Here is a 14,966-nt window from a genome sequence, read left to right as displayed (position 1 = left end):
ATATAACAATGTGTGTTTTTAAATTGTTCATTGAAATCAAAAGTTTTAAACATGAGCTTGAATCTATCAACTCGATTATGTGAAGGGAGATATTCACAGTTAATAGATAAAATGGGAAGAGAATTAGTAAAGGATGTGTTGGTAAAGAATAGAAAACAGGAACCAAGGGATGAGGAAGATGGGGAACACAAGGAGAATCAGTTTAAATCACAAGGAAAGTGAGAGCTGACAGGATAGCTCAGAATAGGAGCCACAGCAAGGTTAGCAGGAATAAACAGAATAGATATAGAAAGTGATTGGGAACACGATGTGGCTTACTGGTAGTATTGTGTGTAGCCTCTGTGACATTTATGATGAATGTGGTACAGAAGGGACTGGACAAGAGAGAGAGTAATCAAATCCCTTTGTTTATTCATGAAGAACAACTGAGAAAATGGTTTAGGGGAACCAAGTCATAGGCTTTGATGTGATGCAGCCAATAGGAATGGGGATTTTGGCCCCCAGGGAAGGAGAAAGAAGTGAAGATATTAGACCAGTGGGATTGGTCTTGCCTTTGCTGAGGAAAAATGAAAATGAAACGAAACCTTGGACGGTGTATAGGGTAGAATCGTTTGCAAGGGTAGAAGACTGAGTTAGGTCCGATCCATAAACAGTATGAGGAATATCCAAGATATCTGATTCAGAAGGGAGGAACTTGGATAGCACCAGATATGCAGTGTTGTACTCTGAAAGGGACAACATGGGTTTGTAGATGTTCCAGCTTGTGGGTTCATGCTCGACAAAGAATCTCCAGAATGCCAGATTGAAATAAATAAATTGGGCGAAGGCCAAACTAATACAGTGTATAAAGGAAAAGGACAGTATTGTGTGACTACTACTGTCACGTATATGTCTGTGGGTTCAACCCGATGCCCCATAATAGAACATCACTTTAGCTTGATTCCACCGAGGAACACATGTATCGGTGCTAAACATTGGTTCTGGTACATCATCATAACGCAACTTATCTGCAGATGAGACTGCCTCTGGAGGATGAAGCCATTCGAGTCATTCCACATATTGGACACTATATTCTCCCTGTTTCTGGTTTTAATGCTCATAATTCAGCGAATTAGGACATCCCAGAAACACACAGTGCAAATCATACAGAGGAAGAGAGAGACAGAACAGGCAATCCCGAGACTTGTGAATCAGGAATGGTGGAAAGTAGCATCGAGGTAGATTGTTCCAGCTGGGATTGGTGATAGCACGGATAATAGCTTCAGGGATTCCGGTCATTGCATTATGCTGTAAGGAAGTCAATAAGGGACATTGAAAATTAAGAAAAGGGAAGGACGCTGAGAGGAAACCAGGATTAGTAAAGAAAAAAAAAGATATAAAACACTTTGTCAACAGGTAATGTAACCCATAAAAAAACCTGTGGGACAGGTTAACATGTGGACCTTGGTTAATTCAGCTTCTGAAAGGGGTTTATGTTTCATTCATTCGATAGAGGGAAAAATGTGGTTCGTATTATTAGGGAGAGAGAGAGACAGATTTCACTGAGCAACAGCTGGTGTTTTGCGACCAACCAGGCTTCGATATTCATAATAGAATGGATTAGAAATATTGTTTGGATAAGAAAAGTCCAGAAGTAGTGGTTTATGATCACCGTAGCCAGGCCGCAATGCTTCTAAATGTGTTGCTGATGTAAACTTGTGTCTCTGGACTATGCAGTAGCCAGAGACTACAATAGTTGGCAAAGCCGGCTCCAGTTTGATAAGAAAACAGTCTATAAATGTAAGCTTTTTCCTTTGTTCGTTAGCGTGGAGACACCCGTGCCTGGTTACACGTGCTCCATCTGTGACTATACTCCACTTGTAAATTGATTATAAACAGAAGACTGAATTCGTTACTACTCAAGTGAAGAAACAGAAGTTTGTTTTAAATCAACACTTGGTTCTTTTTTTAGGTTTGGAACTTCAAAACTTCCTTCGGCATTAAAAATCCGTTAAAACAGCAAAAATCATTCGTAAAGCTATCATCATTAACCTTGAATAAAACATAACTTAGTTAATTTCAATAACTCCAATTTAATTCGGACCAATATTTTATTAACTAAACACAATACAGAACAGATAAAATAAAACAAAATAGCACATGCTTACAGAACACAGTAAATTACATCATTGTTACCTTCAGGTGCTTTTAAGGAAAGATAAACTTGCAATAGAGGGAGTGCAATGAAGGTTCATCAGACTGATTCCTGGGATGGGGGGATTGTCCTATGAGAGATTGAGTAGACTAGACCTATATTCTCCAGTGTTTAGAAGAATGAGAGGTGAGAGGCGACACCCACATCCCATGAACAAATTATTAAAAAGATGTGAAATGTTTAAATTTGATCAAGGACACCAGCCAAATTAATAGAAACACTCCCTGTCCTTCAGGACCTGTGTCCAGGGGAGAAGCTGATGGGTTTATCTGATCATCTTTGGGATAAATGTTGTGCTCATCGAGCTGAGCAGCTCATGCCAGCATCAAACACTCTCTAGTCGGGCACAGCACGAGTTAGATACAGAGTGAACCTATCGGTCACTCCCCGACACAGATACTGAGGGACAGGGAGTGTCCGGGACACTGATATTTCTCACTCAATAAGGTATAAATTGATCCTGTACCTCTCCCCATTAATCCTGGGCTCGACACGGGTCGCACCCTGCTCCTGTTTCCCTTCCTGTAACAGCACTGAGTTCAACCCAGCCCATAATGAGCAGGGCTCAGGGAGGGTGGTTGCTCGGCACTGCAGTGATGTCATAAAGCAGGGCCATTCAGCCCAGCTTGTCCTCTCCATGTACCTTTAAAGGTGGAGAGCTGGGACATCCTGTCTCAACACACATCCCCCTGTTCATACTGAGAATCCCTGGGGAAGGGGGTAGGCCCAAGGCCCAGAGTGTGGAACACAACCAAGGGGGAAAGAGGAGGAGGTAAATCAAGGAGTGGGGACTGAGGGCCACCAAGCTTCAGTTTTAGAGCCAGCAGACTTCAGGAGGGATCAGTTTGTTCTGTAGTTTCAGGATCCAGGGAGAGAACAAGGAACAGATGGGGACACTGGTGTCGATTCCAGCACAGTGAGGATGTAGTGGGAGGGAGATTGTGTCGGGCCGTGTATTAGGGATGTGGGAGGGACAAGAGAGGAAAAGTCAGAGGAGCAATTACTGCAGCAGTGTCCATCAATAGTGAGAGAGAGAAGGTGGGGGTCAGAGTGGGCCCTGGACAGGCCGGTAAACTGTTTGTTTTCTGTGACCAGCTTTCCTTCTGTCACAAATAGCCTCCTGTAGCCCAGTGACACAAACAGCCCATTAAACGCCACCAATGTCCTTTGGTCTGGTGAGGTCTCCCTTTGTGAAACATCGGCTGTTGTTAAAGCTTCTTATTCTAACTCGCTCACAGTGAGACAGTATCCATTGTCACTTTTATTCCATGGGCTTCATCTTTGCTGGTATTGGTAACACGCCCGGGATCACTAAACACAAAACCCAGTCTGTTAATCACTTTCAGGTACTGGACTTAGTGTGTGCTCCACAGAATCTCTCTCATCTTCAATGTGTGAATAGAGCATCACGCCTGCAAAGCTGGTTTAAGTTTATATCCAGGCAGAAAATCTATTTAAGAAAAGCCTGTAGGCCGATGAGACACTGTTCAGGTGCCAGTGTGCTGCTGGTTTGTCCGGCATTTTGCCAGTACTGGAAAATAACTGAAAATTTCTCCCAGTGTAACCTTTGCTGCAATGAAATGTGTATTTTAATAAGCCTCATGTCCTTGCTCATGTCTGCTGCAATTGTGTAGAAAGGGGATGTGTGGGGTGATGGTGTGTGTATGGAGATGTGAAACAAGGAAACGGTATCTGTGTGTGACAGTGACACAGCCTTGTGGTCACAGGCAGAACCATGCACCGATATCCTTGTGGTTATGGTTTGAGCAGGATCAGTTCATGAATGCTCAAGCTAAGAGGTGCCAGGGATCGGGAGTAGTGGCAGTAAATAAAATCTAAATGTAAATTCCGATGTAGTTTATCTTCATTTATTGCTATTTTCATAGCTTTTGCTGAATGTGGCCCATGCCTCGTGCCAGGATATTGGACCAGGCCCACCATAGAAAATGAGTTTGACACCTTGAGGTAGACAATGTCAACCGGATTCCCCCATCCACCAACCGAACAACTTCTTTACAAACTGAAGATAGTTTGTAAGACGTGACCTTGTTTACCAGAATCCGTGTTCAGTATCTGTAATGGCCCCTTCCCTTTCCCCATGATGGAAAACAGCATCTCGCAGGATCCCTTCAAGCACCTTCCCAGTGATTGAGGTCACATTGATGGGCCTTCAATTCCCGAGCTCTGACTTGTGCCCAATTTGCAAAATGGGAACGACATATGCTACCTTCCAATCTCAGGGAACAATCCATGACTCTACTGAGCTGTTGGAGATATGGGCAAGGGGCTGACAGAGCACCCATCCCATCTCTTTAAACACCCTTGGGTGGATATCATCTGCACCTTACACGTCAAGGTTAACCCACGCAGTGACTTTGCTGTCAGTGAAGAGAGATGAGAAAGACCAAAGTGACGTTTGCCCCTCTCAGTGTGACCTTGAAGGACTGTGTCCAGGCTGAAGTTTTCTCCCCATATGATCCTCCCCCCAGTGTGTCCTCTCTGAGCTCCAGCCAGGTGATGATAAACACACAGGTGGGAAAGACAAAAATCTACAGCAATGTGTTCAAAGCAACACGAATTTATTTGTCTATAACCCAAATATTAAACTCCAGTCCAGTTACTGGAGTTATTGACATCAGCAGAAACAAACCCCAACTGTCAGAATGAACATGGTTCAGTCGGGATGTGATTAACAGCAGCATTAACAGCAGATCCCAACCCCTGCAGTCACTTGTGAACTTGCTAGTGTCTCAACACATGGGCTAACGTACTGAATCCCTTCCCACACTCAGAGCAGGTGAATGGCCTCTCCCCAGTGTGAACTCGCTGATGTGTTAGCAGGTTAGATGACTGAGTGAATCCCTTCCCACACTCAGAGCAGATGAACAGCCTCTCCCCAGTGTGAACTCGCTGGTGTTTCAGCAGGGTAGATGAATGAGTGAATCCCTCCTCACACTCGGAGCAGGCGAACGGCCTCTCCCTCGTGTGAACTTGCTGGTGCCTCAATAGGTGGGATGAACAACTGAATCCCTCCCCACACTCTGAACAGGTGAATGGCCTCTCCCCAGTGTGAACTCGCCAATGTATTTCCAGCTGGGATGGGTAGTTGAAACATTTCCCACAGTCCTCACATTTACACAGTTTCTCCCCAGTATGACTGCACTTGTGTCTCTCCAGGTTGGATGATCGGCTGAAGCCTTGTCCACACACACAGCACGTGTACTGTTTCTAACCGCTGTGAACAGTGCTTTTCCCTTCCATGGTCAAAGGCCGATGATATTCCGTTCCCGATGAATCGAGTGACTGTCACATCTTAATGTGATGTTTGGATTGAGCCTCTGGTCGACAAATCCTCCCCTTTTAATACCCTGTAAAGTGAGTTTCAACAGGAAAAAGGGTGGGTGAGAGAGAACCCACAAAAACACAAAGGCAGGTTGTGAAATTGAGCTGAATGAACCTGCCTATTTGTGCGGCCATCAGCAGACAATAAGTGACCATGAAAGCTGTTGGATTGTCGTAATAACCCAACTGGTCACTAATGTCTATAGGATTCACAAAATTCTGGGACCCCCTACTAAATGGACATGTGTCTGGAATTTAAATTGGAACTGTGTTGGACTTTTGGAGGAGAAATGTGGACAGAAATATCTCACTATTAGGTGCCTTTGGACTAAACTAGGGCCTTTTAGATTGAGTTTGGACATTTTAAATTGTATGCTGGGTCTGCATAGGGCTGCTAACCCACCTGGGAGGCAGGCCCCAGGGAGACATTAGCAGTCTAACAAAAGCCCACTTACCAGGGACCCAGATACATACATATTTTAATAGTTCTTAAAACGGCTATACAGAAAAACCCTGGATTCAGCAAAACACACAATGGACAGTATCAAGACCTGATTTCATTCTAACGGCACCATTTGAAAACCCCATCAACACCTTTGGGAATCTTGTATCAGGCTAATACTCAATCAGCCCACCAAAATATCTCACAAAGGGATCACATTAGAGTTGATCAGCCTGTCAACATCGCACAAAAGCAGTCATCAGAAATCAATTGTGCACTCAGGTATAACTGGGGGCCTTGGTGGTGACTTTTGGGCTTGGTAACTTTTGGGCATAGAAAGTAGGCGCAGGAGTAGGCCATTCAGTCCTTCGAGCCTGCACCACCATGCAACAGGATCATGGCTGATCATTCACCTCAGTACCCCTTTCCTGATTTCGCTCCATATCCCTTGATCCCTTTCGCCGTAAGGGCCATATCTAACTTCCCCTTGAATATATCAAATGAACTGGCATCAACAACTCTCTGCGGTAGGGAATTCCACAGGTTAACAACTCTCTGAGTGAAGAAGTTTCTCCTCATCTCAGTCCTAGATGGCCTACCCCTTATCCTTGGACTATGTTCCCTAGTTCTGGACTTCCCCAACATCGGGAACATTCTTCCTGCATCTAACCTGTCCAGTCCCGTCAGAATTTTCTATATATCTATGAGAACCCCTCTCATCCTTCTAAACTCGAGTGAATACAGGCCCAGTGAATCTAGTTTCTCCTCATATGTCAGTCCTGCCATCCTGGGAATCAATCTGGCGAACCTTCGCTACACTCCCTCAATAGCAAGAACGTCCTTCCTCAGATTAGGAGAACAAAACTGAACACAATATTCCAGGTGAGGCTGCACTACGGCCCTGTACAACTGCAGTAAGACCTCCCTGTCCCTATACTCAAATCCCCTCGCTATGAAGGCCAACAAAGCATTTGCCTTTTTCACCGCCTGCTGAACCTGCATGCTAACTTTCAATGACTGATGTACCATGACACCCAGGTCTCGCTGCACCTCCCCTTTTCCTAATCTGCCACGATTCAGATAATATTCTGCCTTCGTGTTTTTGCCACGAAAGTGAATAACCTCACCTTATACTGCATCTGCCACGTGTTTGCCCATTCACCTAACCTGTCCAAGTCACCCTGCATCCTTTTAGCGTCCTCCTCACAGCTCACACTGCCACCCAGCTTAGTATCATCTGCAAACTAGGAGATATTGCACTCAATTCCTTCATCCAAATCATTAATATATATTGTAAATAGCTGTGGTCCTAGCACTGAGCCCTGCAGTACCCTACTAGTCACTGCCTGCCATTCTGAAAAGGACTCATTTATCCCGACTCTCTGCTTCCTGTCTGCCAACCAGTTCTCTATCCACGTCAGTACATTATCCCCAATACCATGTGCTTTAATTTTGCACACCAATCTCTTGTGTGGGACCTTGTCAAAAGCCTTTTGAAAGTCCAAATACACCACATCTACTAGTTCTCCCATGTCCACTTTACAAGTTACATCCCCAAAAAATTCTAGAAGATTTGTCAAGCAGGATTTCCCTTTCATAAATCCACGCTGACTTGGGCCGATCACGTCACTGCTTTCCAAATGTGCTGCTATTTCATCTTTCATAATTGATTCCCAGATTTTCCCCACTACTGATGTCAGGCTAACCAGTCTGTCATTACCCATTTTCTCTCTCCCTCCTTTTTTAAAAAAGTGGTGTTACATTAGCTACCCTCCAGTCAATAGGAACCGATCCAGAGTCGATCGACTGTTGGAAAATGGTCACCAATGCATCCACTATTTCTAGGGCTACTTCCTTAAGTACTCTGGGATGCAGACTATCAAGCCCCGGGGATGTATTGGCCTTCAATCCCATCAATTCCCCTGACACAATTTCCCACCTAATAAGGATTTCCTTCAGTTCCTCCTTCTTACTCGACCCTCGGTCCCCTAGTATTTACGGAAGGTTATTTGTGTCTTCCTTTATGAAGACAGAACCAAAGTATTTGTTTAACTGGTCCACTATTTCTTTGTTACACAGTATAAATTCACCTGAATCTGACTGCAAGGGACCTACGTTTGTTTTCACTAATCTTTCACATATATATATAGAAGCTTTCGCAGTCAGTTCTTATGTTGCCAGCAAGCTACCTCTCATACTCTATTTTCCCCCTCCTAATTAAACCATTTGTCCTCCTCTTCTTTATTACAAAATTATCCCAGTCTTCAGGTTTGCTGCTTTTTCTGGCCAATTTATAAGCCCCTTCCTTGGATTTAACACTATCCTTAATTTCACTTGTTAGCCACGGTTGAGCCATCTTCCCTGTTTTATTTTTACTCCAGACAGGGATGTACAATTGTTGAAGTTCATCCATGTGATCTTTAAATGTTTGCCATTGCCTATCCACCGTCATCCCTTTAAGTATCATTCATCAGTCTATTCTAGCCAATTCATGTCTCATACCATCAAAGTTACCTTTCCTTAAGTTCAGGACCCTAGACTCTGAATTAACTGTGTCACTTTCCATCTCAATAAAGAATTCTACCATATTATGGTCACTCTTCCCCAAGGGGCCTCGCACAACAAGATTGATAATTAGTTCTTTCTCATTACACATCACCCAGTCTCGGATGGCCAGCCCTCTAGTTAGGTCCTTGATACATTGGTCGAGAAAACCATCCCTAATACCTTCCAGGAAATACTCCTTCACCACATTGCTACCAGTTTGGTTAGACCAATCAATATGTAGATTAAAGTTGCCCATGATAACTGCTGAAGAGAGAAAGCAGTGTGCAACTGGTCTGAACTGTGGAGAAATCCTTTGGTGAGCATAGTCCCTGCAATTTCTGAGCCGAGCTCAGTTAGTGTAGTGGTGGGAGGTGTTTCTTTTCCACTGCATAGCCTCTGTACCCGTTGCGTATATGTTTTCCCCCTTTTTCTGTACATTTTGTTATATGCTATTCAGGTAATTAGTGTAGTGTGCTATTTCCTAAATAAAATATTTGTTCTTGCACCAAACAGTTGTCTGTCTACATCTATCACATCTCCTAAATAATTCCAAGCCCGAGAACCAGGGAGTGTGACGATTCGGACCATCAAGGTCAGAAAAGGCTGACACACCCACCACCCCCTACATGTCCTTCAGGGACAGGAACTCACCACCCGGTCTGGGCCGACACAAGACTCTGGTCTCTATGCGAGGAGGGAGGGGTGGGCGGGGTGAAGGGGAGGGAATGTATACATCTGCAACTCGACCAGAACTTTGACAGAACCTCCCAAACACACAACCTCTCCCACCCAGATGGACCAGGGCAGCAGGTGCTTGGGAAATCCATCACCTCCAAGTTCCTCTCCAAGTCTCACACCATCCTGACTTGGGCATATATCACCGTTCCTACATCATCACTGGGTGAAAATCCTGGAGCTCCTCACCTAACAGCATTGTGGGAGGGCCTTCACCACACGGACTGCAGCGGTTCGAGAAGGCCCACCATCACCTTGTCAAGGGGCAAATGGAAATTGGAAATATATTCTGGCCCGACTGGTGACAGCCACATCCCAAGAATGGATTAAAACAAATCTTTATATTGAAAGCCCCTACAGAAATACTTGTTCCTAAAACAATACTCTTCTACACTGTGCGGGCAGTGTCTGTTTCACAACCTAATCTCCCCTAGAATCCACCGCTGTTGACAGTCTCTCATCGGAAATTGTTGGGCCCGACTGGGCCCAGAGGTACTGGGGGTTAAACCCAGCAGCTTCTCCCCGTCTCCAATCCAGCTCAAACTGATGCAACAAACAGACCCACACAGGAGGCCAGGGAGCGACTTCTGCATGCAGCGCCCACCCTGATACAGAGCGGCACTGGATTGGTCGCTCTGTGTTTCCAGTATCGATGCACTGAAGATCAGCATATGAGGGAGAAGTGAATAGAGGCTTATGATGAGAGAGTTAGAACCATAGAATCAGAGAATGGTTACAGCACGGAACAAGACCATTCGGCCCGTGGAGCCCGTGCCAGCTCTCTGCAAGAGCACATCAGCTAGTCCCACTCCCCCGCCCTTGCCCCACAGCCGTGCAAATGTTTTTCTTTCAGATACTTATCCAACTCCCTTTTGAAAGCCGCAATTGAGTCTACGTCCACCACCCTTTCAGGCCGTGCAATCCGGATATTAACCACTCGCCACGCAAAAAGGTTTTTTCTTGTGTCGCCTTTGGTTCTTTTGCCAATCACCTTAAATCTGTGTCCTCTGGTTCTCGACCCTTCTGCCAATGGGAACAGTATCTCTCGACCACTCATGATTTTGAACACCTCTGTCAAATTTCCTCTCAATCTTCCCTGCTCTAAGGAGAACACAAGAAATAAGAGCGGGAGTAGACCATTTGGCCCCTCGAGCCTGCTCCATCATTCAATAAAATCATGGCTGATCTGATCCTGGACTCAACTCCACTTACCCCTCGCTCCCATAAACCTTTACTCCCATATCGCTCAAAAAATCTGTCTATCTCCGCCTTAAATATATTCAATGATCCAGCCTCCACAGCTTTCTGGGGCAGAGAATTCCACAGAATTAGAACCCTCAGAGAAGAAATTCCTCCTCATCTCAGTTTTAAATGGGCAACCCCTTATTCTGAAACTATGCCCCCAGTTCTAGATTCTCCTATGAATGGAAACACCCTCTCTGCATCCACCTTGTCAAGCCCTCCAGTATCTTTTATGTTTCAATAAGATCACCTCTCATTATTCTGAACTCCAATGAGTATAGGCCCAAACTACTCAACCTTTCTTCATAAGTCAACCCCCTCATCTCAGGAATCACCCAAATGAACCTTCTCTGAACTGCCTCCAATGAAAGTATATCCTTCCATAAATACAGAGACCAAAACTGTTCACAGTACTCCAGGTGTGGCCTCACCAATACCCTTCTCTGCTTTTATACTCTATCCCCCTTGCAACCCCAGCTGCTCCAGTCTGTCCAGGTAACTGAAGTCCCTCATCCCTGGAATCATTCTCGTAAATCTTTTCTGCACCCTCACCAAGGCCTTCACATTATTCCTAAAGTGTGTTGCCCACAATTGGGCATAATACTCCAGTTGAGGCCGAACCAGTGTTGTGTACAGGTTCATCATAATATCCATGCGTTTGTACACTATACTTCTATTTATAAACAGGGATACTGTCAAGTGTAGTATAAACAGAGGCAGGGTCGAATGTAATATAAACCGAGACTGGGTCATGTGTAATTATAAACAGTGACATGGTCTAGGGTAATATTTAGAATGACTCCTGGCGCCATGAACTAGTGAGTACAGAAATAGGAGGATAGAGCAGATGAATGCCTGGCTGGAGAGATGGTGCAGGAGTGAGGGCTTTAGATTCCTGATGCATTGGGACCGCTTCTGGAGGGAGGTGGGACCTGTACAAACCGGACGGGTTGCATCTCAACAGAGCCGGGACCAATATCCTCGTCCGGGGGGGGGGGGGGGGGGGGGGTTGTCAGTGCTGTTGGACAGAGGAAAAAAGCAGGAAAAACAGGTAAAAATAACAAATTTAAAGCTCTTTGTCTAAATGAACATAACATTTGTAACAAAATAGATGAGTTGACGGCACAAATAGATACAAATGGGTACGATCTGATACCCATTACAGAGACGTGGGTGCAAGGTGACCAGGACTGGGAACTAAATATTCAGGGGTATTTGACAATTCGGAAGGACAGACAGAAAGGAAAAGGAGGTGGGGTAGCTCTGTTAATAAAGAATGAGATCAGTGCGTTAGTGAGAAACGATATTTGCTCAGAGGATCAAGATATTGAATCAGTTTGGGTGGAGATGGGGAATAATAAAGGGAAAGTCACTGGTGGACAGAGTCTATAGGCCCCTAACAGTAGCTACACTGTTGGACGGAGTATAAGTCAAGAAATAATGGAGGCTTGTAATAAAGGAACGGCAATATTTATGGGTGATTTTAAACTTCATATTGATTGGACAAAGCAAATTGGCCAGGGTAGCCTTGAGGAGCAGTCCATAGAGTGTATCTGGGATAGTTTCCTTGAACAGTATGTTGTGGAACCAACCAGGGAGCAGGCTATCTTAGATCTAGTAGTGTGTAATGAGGCAGGATTAATAAATGATCTCGTACTAAAATGGTTGGTGAGAAAGTTGGTTCTCAAACCAGGGTCCCAAGCTGAAATAAAGGAGACTACAATGGTATCAGGGCAGAATTGGCTAAAGCGGACTGGGAAAATAGATTAAAGAATGGGACGGTTGATGAGCAGTGGCAGACATGATTGAGAGGGAAGATAGATTATGAAAGAAAACTAGCACAAAATATAAAAACAGATAGTAAGAGTCCTTCATGGTAGAAGACACTAAAAACATCCCAGCAGTGGATAAGCGAGAGATCGGGAGGAACGCAATACAATCACGATCACTAATGACGTAGTACTAGGTAAAATAATAGGACTAAAGGCAGACAAGTCCCCTGGACCTGATGGCTTGCATCCTAGGGTCTAAAGAGAAGTGGCTGCAGAGATAGTGAATGCATTGGTTGTAATCTACCAAAATTCCCTGGATTCTAGGGCGGTCCCAACAGATTGGAAAGCCGCCAATGTAACGTGCCTATTTGAAAAAGGAGGCAGACAAAAAGCAGGACAATTGAGACCAGTTAGTCTAACATCTGTCATTGGGAAAATGCTGGAGCCGATTATTAAGGAAGCAGTAGCAGGACATTTGGAAAAGCATGATTCAATCAAGCAGATTCAACATGGTTTTATGAAAGGGAAATCATGTTTGACAAATTCGCTGGAGTACTTTGAGGATGTAACAAGCAGGGTGGATTAGGGGGAAGCAGTGGGTATGGTGTATTTGGATTTCCAGAAGGCATTCGATAAGGTGCCACATAAGAGGTTACTGCACAAGATAAAAGCTCACAGGGTTGGAGGTTATGTATTAACGTGGATAGAGGATTGGCAAACCAACAGAAAACAGAGGGTCGGGATAAATGGTAATTTTCCAGTTGGCAAACATGACTAGTGGGGTGCTACAGGGATCGGTGATGGGTCTTCAACTAATTACAATCCATATTAATGACTTGGATGAAGGGACCGAGTTTGCTGTTGTTACAAAAATTGTGCGGAGGACACAAAAAATCTGCAAAGGGATATAGACATGTTAAGTGAGAGGGCAAACATTCGGCAGATGGAGTATAATGTGGGAAAATGTGAAGTTATCCACTTTGGCAGAAATAACAGAAAAGCAAATTATAATTTAAATGAAGAAAAATTGCAAAGAGCTGCATTACAGAGAGACTTGGGGGCCTTGTGCATGAAACACAAAAAGTTAGTATGCAGGTACGGCAAGTAATCAGGAAGGCAAATGGAATGTTGGCCTGCATTGCAAGGGGGATAGAGTATAAAAGCAGAGAAGTCCTGCTGCAACTGTAAAGAGTATTGGTGAGGCCACACCTGGAGTACTGTGTACAGTTTTGGTCTCCGTATTGAAGGAAGGATATACTTGCATTGAAGGCTGTTCAGAGAAGGTTCACGAGGTTGATTCCGGAGATGGGGGTTGACTTCTGAGGATAGGTTGAGTAGGTTGGGCCTATACACATTGGAGTTTCGAAGGAATGAGAGGTTATCTTATTGAAACTTAATGATAATGAGGGGCTCGCCAAGATGGATGCAGAGAGGATATTTACACTCATAGGGGAAACTAAAACTAGGGGGACATAGTCTCAGAATAAGGAGCCGCCCATTTAAAAGTGCGATGAGGAGGAATTTCCTCTCTGAGGGTGGCAAATCCCTGGAATTCTCTGCCCCAAAGAGCTGTGCAAGCTGAGTCATTGAATTATTAAAGGTGGAGATAGACACATTTTTGAATGATAAGAGAATAAAGGGTTATGGAGAGCGGGCAGGGAAGTGGAGCCGAGTCCATGATCAGATCAGCCATGATCTTATTGAATGGGGAGCAGGCTCGAGGGGCCAAATGGCCTATTGCTGCTCCTATTTCTTATGTTATAGACTGTTTTCCCTCCACTCCCAATTTTCACCACCAATTCTGGCTGCGTTCAGTACGACACTCACTGGCTCCCCTCCATCTCCTTCCCTGAAAGTGCTGACTCTGGCTGGGTTCAGTTCTACACTCACTGGTTCCCCTCCTCCCCTGAAGGTACTGACTCTGGCTGGGTTCAGTTCTACACTCACTGGTTCCCCTCCACTGAAGGTACTGACTCTGGCTGGGTTCAGTTCTACACTCACTGGTTCCCCTCCACTGAAGGTACTGACTCTGGTTGGGTGCAGTTCCAGACATTGACATCATTCACTTGGTTCCGACACCAAGATAGCAGCGCATGCGCTATGCTACTCACTGAACCAAGATGGCGGAGCGATGAACCTGCCTTCCTATACGAAGATGGCCGCCGTTAGTCTGGTCCTGTGACCGGGAGAACGACCCGAAGCTGCAACCGCCGATATTCCGGTTATTATTCCGGGCTTGCGGCGGGCACCGGATGTTTATGAAGCCTCCCCGGCTCCCCGCTGGTCCATTATTCCGCTCCCTCCCGCTGAAAAGGAGACTTCTGAGGAGCCTGTCCAAACCGTGTCTCCTCCGCCATTACACGCACCGCGCATGCTCCAAACACATCCAAGATCCGCGCCTGCGCACTGAGCTCCTCTAGTCTGGATGCGGCTCATTCTTCCACGCGGGGCATGCTGGGTACATAAGACCATGAGAAATTGGAGCAGGAGTGGGCCACCCGGACCCGCGAGCCTGCTCCCCATTCAATAAGATCATGGCTGGTCTGATCATAGACTCAGCTCCACTTCTCTGCCCGCTCCCCAGAACCCTATACTCCATTATCGCTCACAAATATGGCTATCAACGCCTTAAATATATTCAATGACCCAGCCTCCACTGCTCTCTGGGGCAGAGAATTCCACAGATTTACAC

The 14,966-nt window shown here is 45.2% G+C and overlaps 1 pseudogene; it reads right to left on the bottom strand.

The window, feature by feature from the left end:
* LOC139235516 (zinc finger protein 420-like) overlaps nucleotides 1-14,966 on the bottom strand; it is a 112,686-nt pseudogene that overhangs the window by 30,160 nt on the left and 67,560 nt on the right.

The sequence above is a fragment of the Pristiophorus japonicus genome, chromosome 23 (assembly GCF_044704955.1).
Source record: "Pristiophorus japonicus isolate sPriJap1 chromosome 23, sPriJap1.hap1, whole genome shotgun sequence".
Classification (NCBI taxonomy): domain Eukaryota; kingdom Metazoa; phylum Chordata; class Chondrichthyes; family Pristiophoridae; genus Pristiophorus; species Pristiophorus japonicus.
This window is presented reverse-complemented; position numbering and strand designations above follow the sequence as displayed.